The sequence below is a fragment of the Haliotis rufescens genome, unplaced genomic scaffold (assembly GCF_023055435.1).
Source record: "Haliotis rufescens isolate VD_foot unplaced genomic scaffold, xgHalRufe1.0.p SCAF_10, whole genome shotgun sequence".
NCBI classification, from domain to species: domain Eukaryota; kingdom Metazoa; phylum Mollusca; class Gastropoda; order Lepetellida; family Haliotidae; genus Haliotis; species Haliotis rufescens.
The window spans coordinates 34,766,113-34,778,038 of NW_025963780.1; the positions used below are offsets into that span (position 1 = coordinate 34,766,113).

The 11,926-nt window shown below is 40.7% G+C and overlaps 1 long non-coding RNA gene across 1 annotated transcript; it reads right to left on the minus strand.

Annotated features, from left to right (window-relative positions):
- Window positions 1–391: 391 nt before the first annotated feature.
- Window positions 392–3,251, minus strand: LOC124131131. The gene is made up of 3 exons (XR_006860607.2): window positions 3,170–3,251; window positions 1,937–2,013; window positions 392–698 (listed from the first exon to the last, which is right to left on the minus strand). It is a non-coding gene; the product is annotated as an uncharacterized LOC124131131 (long non-coding RNA).
- Between the last annotated feature and the right edge of the window lie 8,675 nt (window positions 3,252–11,926).

The following is an 11,926-nucleotide window of genomic DNA, read 5'->3' on the forward strand; positions in this document are numbered from 1 at the left end:
TGGCTTGAAACTCGAAAAATACATGTAATTAATGGTTCTGTAGTTTAATACATGCATGTATGTAACAACTGAAATGCATATGTAGTGCATAAGTGAACCAAAAAGACCCAATTGTCTTTTCTTGTTTGGCTACTATATACACTGTTTATTATGTTACCGACACGAATCTCTGCATCTGTCTACTTCGTCAGCATTGAATGTCCGGTATTGGCAGATTTCCGGAATAGTCCGAATCCGGTTTAGACAGATTCCATTGTCCACACACACACACACACACACACACACACACACACACACACACACACACACACACACACACAAAATGATAATATAATAATATATATGTCTTTGCCAAGGCGATAATGCAGATATTAATAACAGAAGGGTAAAGTCAACTGTATTTGTCTTTATTCATCGATACGGAGTTTTGTCATCACGTCACTACAATTGACCCATGAAACACATCCTATCTGATGCAGAGAATACAAGTTGCTAAAGGGAAGAGACACAGTTGCTTCAGAAGGAGAAGTCCATGTCTGCCAGTAACCACCATGGTATCATTGGAGCCTGTGGCGGTGGGCGATACTGCTGCTGCGGTCTCATGTAGTTGCCTCGTCGCATGAACGAGTCCAGGGGACCAAAGCTTCCAGGATACATCCCCACTGGAGGCTGACGTCCTGTCGCTGCTTGCCGTGTCCCTATAAAAGCCGAGCTTACAATGAGATTGAAGCGAATTTGGACTCAAAATAGTGTAGGATGCGAATCTGTTCCACTGTTTGCGTCTGTTTGTCATCTTAGCCCAGACGCCATAAACGTCTGTATCTTCCTATGTTATTATGAGCCCAATGGTGATATCTTTGATCGTTGATGGGAAAATTCTATTTCATGACACTGATGTCATCTGATCTGATTAACTCGGGATCAGCTGGTACAGTTTCAGAAGATTTCGGCACCATTTCCGCGGTCTTTCGACCTTTATTTGGGTTTTTCAATCCCATATAACATACATTCAACTGCATTGCTTTATCATCCGATGTATTTGTGGCGGGGGCACGGGTGACCCAGTCGTCTAAGGTGCCGAGATTCACTGAGCAGAGTTGCGTCCCTTGGGCACGCCAAAAACTTATGATTTTGGGTTCGAATCCCGGTTCGCCCCGATTATGTTTCTAGGTTTGTCAGCACCATACCCGTGCTCGTGGGTTTCACCAAAGTGGTAAACGTCTGAGACCTGCATCACTTCAGGCTTTCCTCCCACATTAAACTTACACGCCGTGATATAACTGGAATACTGTTAAAAGCGGCGTTAAACCCAACTCACTCACTAATGTTGCATACATGCTTTAGATATAGATTACTAAACGAGTCCCCGTTAGATACCGTTTTATTATAATAATTGTATCTATAAACTTATATAATAAGCGAAATACGCGTTTTGTATCTATGCATCACTAATGTTTTGTCAAAAATAGCGGGAGTAGAGTAGAGGTTGCAGAATGTAGCAACACAGTGTTAGCGACGTCCACATTCTACGGACCACCTTATGCCCAAAACAATCCTGTCACTGTCATTTTATAATGATGTATTGTTATTAAAAGGGTGATCTCATCACGGCGATTCATAAATTCACATATCCTACCCTCTTTGTTTTTCTTTGACACAGATTTTGTATTAAGAACACCCGAAGTTTTCATATGACCATAGTTAATATGTCATGTTCAGATGTTCCTTAAATTCTTTTGAGTAGTATATAAAGATCTCTAAGAAACCTGACACGCCACCAGCCCTCAGGAGACAAACCTAAGAAGCTACGCTAAGTTGCATCCTGGTCTATAAATCTGTCAATGGCTATGACAGAAAAACAAAGAGGGTTTATAAAGTACTTGTCGGAGTATATGCTGAATGCAAATGGAACGTTTCAGAAATGTTGTTTTGTTACCTTGAGACTGCACTGTCATCAACATACACAGTGCCATCGCAGCAATCACAAGCATCGTCCCTTCCTTCATCTTGTCACTAAAATGAAACGAAAACGAATACAATGCATATAAATGTACCAATTAAGTTTTAATAGAATCTCCACATCTCAAAGAGAAAGTAATGGTTTATCCCCAATTGTGTGGATGAGTTTGGATTTACGGCGTTGTGAACATTGATTGAGTTATATCACTGAGTGTCAGTTTTGTGTGTGGAAAGTGATATTTACCACTGAGGTGAAATCCACGACCTCGGGTATGGTGCTGACAAACCAGGCATCATATGCAGAGCTAATCTGGTATTCGAACCCACGATTATAGGATTCTGGCACGCCTAAGGGATGCAACTCTGTACCGCGGTTAAGAGATCGTGTCCCTCGGTTGTTGACAGGAGGAACAGATATTTAATGAGTTCTAAATGTCTAATATATATAAAACAAATATATGTAAAATATGTAAAAAATCAACACCAGAGAATAACCAGCCTCAATTACCCAACCAAAAACATATTTCATGGTGCGAAAACGGCAAACTAACTTTGACAATTATACGAGTGGTTCACTGAAAATCGGTAATGGAACCAGGTGTTGGTGAAAAGGGTAAGAATGTCCTGCCGTATCAGTCTCATCAACCACTCAAAAAACTGGCTAGCAGGATTTAAAGAAGAATTGAAAATACAAACTTTGTTTCAATGAGAACAAAAACATGCATGTAATTCCAAAGGGCTGTCCATAATTGATGGTATAATTACGATTATGCAATGCAAGCTTTTGAACAAAACCAGTTTTTTTGTAATATCAACATGTACTTGCAATTTATTTAAAGTTTTATGCTCATAAAACGTCGTTGTAATTATATTCAACATAACATAATCTAATTAATGAAATTGCATATCGTTTGTCGAATGATTTTCTGTTAATACGTTTAATTTTGATATTACTATTTTGATCTACTTTGAGAATTACATCGGGTATGATGACACTATTTGTACACCAAACGCACCCCCTAAAGTTAATGTGGAATTACTTCTGACCTAAGTCAAGCCAGCATCTATACCAGAATAAGTCGCATGGGTCATAGAAAAAACTGTACATATACAAATAGCAACACAATTATATGTCTACATAATGTGATAATATATCTACATTACAACATAAATAAAAAGTGGATAATACTTCAGCATGTGCGATGCTTACCTCGGGGCTGTGTGGAGCAATTAGTTCTCTGTATACTCCAGTGGTATCCCGACTGGCCTGTTTATATAGTGTCCATGTCAGCTTTATACCACCTCGTATTTATCACACCCATCCCTTAAGCCCTAAAATATGTTCTTTGTCGTTTTCTCAGGACATATAACAAGCTTGGCCTTAATGTCCGAGGACCATAACATATAGAAATGAATGTACAGTAGTGTTGAACCGTTGAACTGTAAACACTACTCACAAACAGGAAGGACGGTTGTGTACCTCATTTGCAATTAACAGGAGTACATTTTTCTTTGACATAAATTTATCCTGAGCATTTTATAGCATGACCTTCAAATTACTACAAGCTGGACATGGTCAGGACTGGGGACGCTTATGTTAGAAAGATGGGGCATGCTCGAAATATTCTTGACAGTTCTCCATCAGGCGTATGTTCCTCTAAGAGACGTACACCAATATTATGTTCACATCCATGTTGGAATGTTGTCGCTTGTATCTCTATACATCTACATATAACCTATCATCGTTAAGTGGCATCTCATCTGGAGCTGAAAGGTTCACAATCTGGAAATGAAATGCAAGTTTGTGTCAGAAACAAAAACTAAAATACTTACTTTATTTCTAATATTGCTAACACTTTGAACCCAATTGCTGATACTTAATAAAAAGTTTAACACTTATTGTCAACAGAGATCTAAGTTGATTTTGCATTAAAGCTCCCGAACATGTCCCACCACAAGTACACTAGGCTTTTCAATTAGGCTTTTCCGTGTAGTTTTCACCATCAAAGGCCTTGGATTGTTTGTTTGTTTGTTTGTTTGTTGTTTAACGCCGCACTCAGCAATATTCCAGCTATATTACGGCGGTCTGTAAAATAATCGAGTCTGGACCAGACAATCCAGTGATCGACATCATGAGCATCGATCCACGCTATTGGGATCGATGACATAGTATCAACCAAGTCAGCGAGCCTGACCATCCGATCCCGTTAGTCGCCTTTTACGACAAGCATAGTCACCTTTTACGGCAAGCATGGGTTGCTGAAGACCTATTCTTGCCCGGATATTCACGGGTCAAAGGCCTTGGTGAGACATTTAGAGGAATTTACTAAATACGACCTGTGGTTTGTAAACAAGATACGTGATGATATCCCTTATTATGACCTCGGAATGTTCAACTTACACTTACTGTTGTACTGACAATTGTGTGAGTGGGAGGAGCTACCGCTAGGGCAGGACGTGTTAACCCTTTTTGCGAACAACTGTCGTCATCAATTGTTTTCAGTGATCCATTATAAATCATTTCATCACTCGTTTACCTTTTACGGCTTATGATCTGTTTACAGAAATAATTGACACTAATTATGCTCTGGCGCTGACGATTGGGAATTTACATCTAAGAAGTTATAGTTAAAATGAAAACAGTTTTGACTTGCTGGATAAAGGTACGAGCACCTATACCGAAACGTTGCCTTGAATGAAGAAATAAGTTAAAATCCAACTCTTTTCACAAATATTCTGTCTAATTGTAGGCTAAGTCGACTTTAAGAAGCATGACTCAAAGGCTCACGTACTAACGATAAGCTGTTTGGAATTTCTTTTGTAGTAATTCATTCAAATATTGGATAGAGCAGATAGAGCTTCTGTTCGGAGAACGAAAGATCCGTTGTTCGACCCTTGGCCGCGTCATACCAAAAGACGTTAAAGATGGTACTTGTTGTTACCCTGCCTGGCGCTCGTCATTAAGGAGATATTACAAGAACAGGTCCGCTCCGAGGCAGTATGCTGTGTCTGGGTGGGGTATTCATGTTAAACTGCGGCATGGTATCTCAGTGGGATAGCACTATAAACTCATCATAAATCCGGACTAGTACAAACAGACACACACGCACGCATTTACGCGCGCACACACACTCACGCAAACACACGCATTAAATACCCGTTTCATCTCACCTCACCTTATTTAAATAAAAAAAATAAAAAAATGGAAATGAAAAAAAAAACTCTCGGAAAAGACAAATGTCAGAATCAGTACTTGGTTTATAAAATGTGCATCTTGCGACTATTCTTACGGGCATAGCCGTACAGGAGCATTAATTTCTCATTTAATGACGATCAGAGTGTAGCTTCAGATGTTTGAACTACAATGTTGGTTCGACATCTTGAAACACAAAGGATTACCGATTTCAAATTGCCATTGCCGATGTGTATTTTCTTGATCATGCTTTCGTCATGCTTCCTGAAATCTCCGCTCCAACTGATTGAGGGACTTGGGTTCAACGAACTGTATTGCAGTTATATCACGGAATGTAAGCTAGAATTTGGTTGGTTGTTGGCTGGTTTGTTGTTTAACGCCGCACTCAGCAATATTCCAGCTATATGACGGCGGTCTATAAATAATCGAGTCTGGACCAGACAATCCGGGGAATAATGTCATGAGCGTCGATCCACGCAATTGGGATCGATGACATGCATCAACCAAGTCACCTTGCCTGAGCACCCGTTCCCGTTAGTCGCCTCTTACCACAAGCATAGTCGCCTCTTACCACAAGCATAGTCGCCTTTTACGGCATAGTCGCCTCTTGCCACAAGCATAGTCGCCTCTTACCACAAGCATAGTCGCCTCTTACCACAAGCATAGTCGCCTCTTACCACAAGCATAGTCGCCTTTTACGGCATAGTCGCCTCTTACCACAAGCATAGTCGCCTTTTACGGCATAGTCGCCTTTTACGGCATAGTCGCCTCTTACCACAAGCATAGTCGCCTCTTACCACAAGCATAGTCGCCTCTTACCACAAGAATAGTCGCCTCTTACCACAAGCCTAGTCGCCTTTTACGGCAAGCATAGTCGCCTTTTACGGCAAGCATGGGTTGCTGAAGACCTATTCTCCATCCGGATCTTCACGGGTACTAGAATTTAGAGGAAAGGCCGAAATGATGCAGGCCATAGGCGTTTGCCTCGAGGACGGTTATTATGTATATTTGTCGCACCCACGAGTAAAGGTATGGTGCTGAAAACCCAGAGTGATAACCAGGGCGAACCGGAATTCGAACTGACAATCATAGGCTTCTTGCGCGCCCAAGGGACGTAACTCTGCACAGCGAATTGCGGCGATCTCACGCGATCGACTTCTTTTGCTGACAATAGACAATAACTGAGGTTACCTAAAGCCATTGTAAATTGGGACTACATTTAACCCGTCGACCTCGCTAGCACATGACCGTCACGTGATGTAAAAATCGTAACTTGAAGTCGACACCCACGAACGCCTTGTCAGTCTCCATATTGGGACTATATTTTAAAAAAAGTGTTGGTTTCAAGTATCTTTTGAATATATTCAGGTTAAAAATTTCTAAAAAGTACCTACGTATATATAACACTAACGAGAACTTTAAAAAAGTGCGTCTGTGATGGGTGACCTGTTTACCGTTTGGTGCCTCATCCGAGTCGTCTTTGCAGTTACGGAAATTGGCGAGGTTTGCCGACCATTGTGGTCGTTAAACACAACGTGACCATCTCTTTAAGCATTATTCTGGTAGATGGCTTGTTTCTATAAGTCATGACGTGGTAATGTTGAAACATGGCTGACGTGTTAGCGTTGCGTAAATCCCCGTGGAGTGTCCACACGGTAGTCTAACAAGCCCCCCATACCTCATCCTGTCCCGTGACGCATCCCTTAGAGGTGACATAGCCTCAGTTTATGCCCTTTGAAGAAGGGAGGGAAAGGGGAGGAGATGTAAACTGCGACATCTTGGTATTTACAGTGTCTGTTGAGGAATATACTACTCTTGTGTCGAGACAAACTTTTGTGTCCCCAACTTGTATTTTTATGATTCAAATAAAAATCCCCCCCCCCCCCCCCCCCCAAACGGCTGGGTACGGCACTGTACAGTGTTTGTGACATAAGTTGGTTAAGCGTTACAAGCCAAGAAGGGATACAATAATGAATTCGGACGTTGAAGGAAAGCCCGTATTACAAAGTGGGAATGTTGATGTTAATGTGTCCTTGAAGCTAATGCAATCATGACTTGGCAGTACAGCGACTAAAGAGTATGTCTTCTCACATCAACATATTGCACATTTTATCTCAAGGAGGAGAGGCTCAGACGTGTACCATTAGTGCGATGTTTGTAATCTTTGTGTTTCTGTCTATTTGTTGGTTTTGTTTGTTTGTTGTTTACGCCGCACTCAGCAATATTACAGCTATATGACGGCGGTCTGTCATTAATCGAGTCTGGACGACACAATCCAGTGATTGACATCATGAGCATCGATCCACGCAATTGGAATACGATGACATGCATCAACAAAGTTAGCGAGCCTGACAACCCGATCCCGTTAGTCGCCTCTTACGAAAAGAATAGTCGCCTTTCACGGGAGGTATGGGTTGCTGAAGACCTATTCTACCCCGGATCATCACGGGTCTTCTGTCTATTAAAGTTATTAATAATTACACTTTGCAAGAAACGATATGAACCAAACCAAACCGTGGATCGTTCATAGAGTTTATGCATGATTATGTTGTTGTGTATACGCATGCTTGGTTGTAGCCATGGTTAGATATCACATTATCTTTAACCGCTTTAACCACCAGGCTACACCACCGCTTCTCCAATGAACCGTACTGGCGCATATTAAGTCTCACAGAATCCTTCTGCATGGTTGTATTTATAAAAATATTATTTGATTTAAAACATTTAAATATCAAAACAAAATTCGCAAAACACATAACTGCTGATGAGTATCTTAGACATTTCACCTTTGAAAATGAATAATTTTTCTTTTTTCGGCTCAAATTTACAACATTTCAAACATTGTAGGGGTCATGTGGTTCATTTCAAATTCATTTCTTACCACAGTCTTCAGTGAACCAATTTAATTTTATACAAAATGTCCCAGCCATAGTTTACGTTTAACAAACTGTTGGGGGAATGAGCGATGAGACATTAAAGAGAACTAATCAAATTTAACAGCATTTATTTGAATTTACAATTACAGAAAAAACGAACTCAGTATACTTTGTTTTCCCCCTTGGTTTTATTGGTTATTTATGTTCTTTGTGACCTGACTGACAAAGATATGTTTGAGGGCGACAAGAGGGCGAATTTTAGCTGCTAAAATTGTAATCCATCAGCTATTGCTCTTCTGATTATTTTCGAATATTTAGGTGCAGTGGATGGAGTGTCTGCCAGGAGAGTGGAAAGTCGGAAGTTAAATTAACGGCCGCGTCATGCAGAAAATACTCTAAAAGAAGATACAGATGTACTTGTTTTTAATCTGCCCTGAGGTCGGCAATATTTAAGGGGCTAAAGAAACAACTGGTCGTCTAGGAGTCAGTGTACTGTGTCAGAGTGGGATATCCATGTTGACATACGCAAAGGTATCTCAGTGGGTCAGCACCTTTCACCGCAAACACGAATATGTCCTTCGTTTCCGTGTATGGGCCACGGACGAAAAAAGGACGTTTATTATTCTTACCATCGTCCAAAATACGCCGTTATTTGACCTATTGCGAGAGAACTATCGTTATGACACTCCTCCCTTTTCTTGAATGACATTGTCAATTGAGCATCATCGTCTACCGGTATTTCTATTTCTCAGCTGTGAAGTGATAAAATTATATATGATGCAAATGAGAGTCAATTGGCTTTTATACAAATACATCTGTTTGTCTGTCTCTCTATCTGTGAAGTGATAACCCCGTGCACTGTTTAAAATTAATCGTATTTTTGTTTTATGCATTTTATGTATTTCTGTCTCTCCTTTATATCATAAAACGTATTCGCACCAATGTATTACTGTATGCCTCGTTTAATCATAACATACAACGGTACGCATTCACGGTTCACCGTATTCACGTCTAGGCCACCGATGTGTCGCTCGCGGTACCAACAGAAGAATCACTCGAATTATGTGTTTGGCGTTCCCGGTACGCTCTGCTATTCAAATGTGGCTCTCCCGGGAGACACTCGGCAAGAACATCGGTGTTGGAGCAACAATAGTGAGACATTGGCTGGGCCCATCGGCAGTCCTTAAAATAGGATAAAAATCACACAAATCCTCTTGTTTACCTGTAAACTCACCTTTTAGTGAACATATTGTTCTCCGTTCAGTAGCGACAAAAATAATCAGTGAGAGAGTGAGTATGGTTTTACGCCGCTTTTACCAATACGGCAGGGAACACGGCAGGCTTCACACATTGTACCCATGTCAGGAATCGAACCCGGGTCTTCGGCGTGACGAGCGAACGCTTTAACCACTAGGCTACCCGACTGCCCCTAAAATTAATCAGCACAAAAGAAATATATGTGGCGATGATACACAAACCAGTGTTTGGTGAGTGCGGAAAGACCACATTTATATCAGTGAGACGTTGATGTTTATTTGTATTTCGTTATGTTTGGTACTGAGTGAGTCTTTAAGTAATTACTACCTAACGCTTTTGTAAAATGTTAGTTGACGTATTTTTAAACGTTATTTCCTTTTCATATTTGATAATCTGTACACGCTTCTAGTAACTTTCCCTCCATTATTTTAATGTGCTCCGGAAATATGTTACATCCCTTGGTTGTTGTTGACATAGAGAATTTTTGTGATGTGACAGTTTCCAGAAACAGTTTGTTCCGATATTAGAGCGACGTGAGGGCGATTCGAGTTCACTGAATATGAATTTAATATGGAAACATGTATATTACTCATTGGATCTTACTTGAATGGGTGGTCCCTTTTCGTTTAAGTTATTTAAAAGAGCTGGTGATACATGTTTTGTTTGTTGGTTTGTTTGCTGTTCAACGCCGCACTCAGCAATATTCCAGCTATATGACGGCGGTCTCGAAATAATCGATTCTGAACCAGGCAATCCAGTGATTAACATCTTGAGCATCGATCCACGCAATTGGGATCGATGACATGCATTAACCAAGTCAGCGAGCCTGACCCCCCGACCCCGCTAGTCGCCTTTTACGACAAGCATGTATCCGAATAGTGTTATGTATATATCGATCATACAACACACATACTATACAAAGTAAACGTTTGTTATGGTGTTAAATAATCCGCAATAAATAATCCGGGGAGAAGTTGCGGATATTGCGAGATGAAGTTGCGGATATTCACTGAGATGTTGCGGATAGTCCACGGAAAAGATGCTGATATTCCAAGGTGACGTCGCAGATAGTCAAAGGAGAAGTCACAGCTATTCAACGGAGAAATTGCAGATATTCCATGGAGAATTTGTGGATTTTCAACGGTGAAGTTGTGGATATTGAACGGAGAAATTGTGAATAATTTGCGAAATATCTCGCAGGGATATCCGCGAAATGGACATTTCATATGTATGTAATTATGTATATAATTATGTAATTATGTATGTATGTATGTATGTATGTATGTATGTATGTATGTATGTATGTATGTTGTGCGTGCATGTGTGTATATTTATGTGTGTTGGATATTTACATAACTTCAAAACCTCAATACGCTTTACAAAAATAGTTTCATAGACAGCGAATTGTTACACAATTTCATATCTATTCCTGCTTAAACAAAAAGACTATGTTATAATCGAATACCTGTTTGTATCTACAGTTTCTGCTGGCAGGAAAACCGGCTTGGCGTCACGTCCCTCATTAATCAGCTCTACTTCACAAGCATTAGGGCATTGAATGTAGCATCCGCCACAAGAGGTCTTTCACCTGTGCATGACCGTCCCGATGACTGTCACTGTGCCCCGATGACATAGGTCAGCTCACAATCACGACTCTTGTTTTTTTCACCCAGGCATCGCTAAACATAATGCCTCAACTGTATTAAGACTATGTCAAAGTTAAGCTATGCTTAGGCCCGTGAAGATCCAGGGTAGAATAGGTCTTCAGCAACCCATGCTTGTCGTAAGAGGCGACTTACGGGATCCGGTGGTCAGGCTCGCTGACTTGGTTGATACATGTCATCGCATCCCAATTGCGATCGATGCTCATGATATCAGTCACTGGATTGTCTGGTCCGTTACTCGATTACTTACAGAACGCCCTCATATAGCTGGAATATTGCTGAGTGTCAAACAAGAAACAAACAAAAACAAACAAATAGGATATGCGTAGCGTTAATATCGCTGCAGCTGAGTCCATTTCGAGCCCGCAATCTTGAGTTGCCATATTATAATACCTGAATCGCCGTGATACAATGCGAAATTAAGTGCCCAACGTGATGTATATCTTACAGTACGCTAATATTCCGCACTGTAATTAAGTCTACTAATGATGTTTTTATTACGATACATTTAAATTACATCCTGTCTTCCAAGTCTCAGTTAACGTGATGTATTGATTGCAATACCCAAATATTATATCCTGAGTTCCAAGTCTAAAATAATGAACACATTACAGAACGTTAATGTTATATATTGTCTTACCCTTTTCGCAAACACCTGATGTCATCAGGGGCGGTCGGGTAGCCTAGTGGTTAAAGCGTTTGCTCGTCACGCCGAAGACCCGGGTTCGATTCCCGACATGGGTACAATGTGTGAAGCCCATTTCTGGTGTCCAACGCCGTGATTTGGCTGGAATATTGCTAAAAAAGGCGTAACACCATACTCACTCACTCACTCACTCACTGATGTCATCAATGATTTTCAGGGATCTTTTCATGTAACTGTTACCGCTTGTTTGTCTTTCACGCCCACTGGAATCGGCTTCCTTGGATAATCGAGACTGGGTATTCTCTGGCGTTGACTTTTTATATTTTCTTGT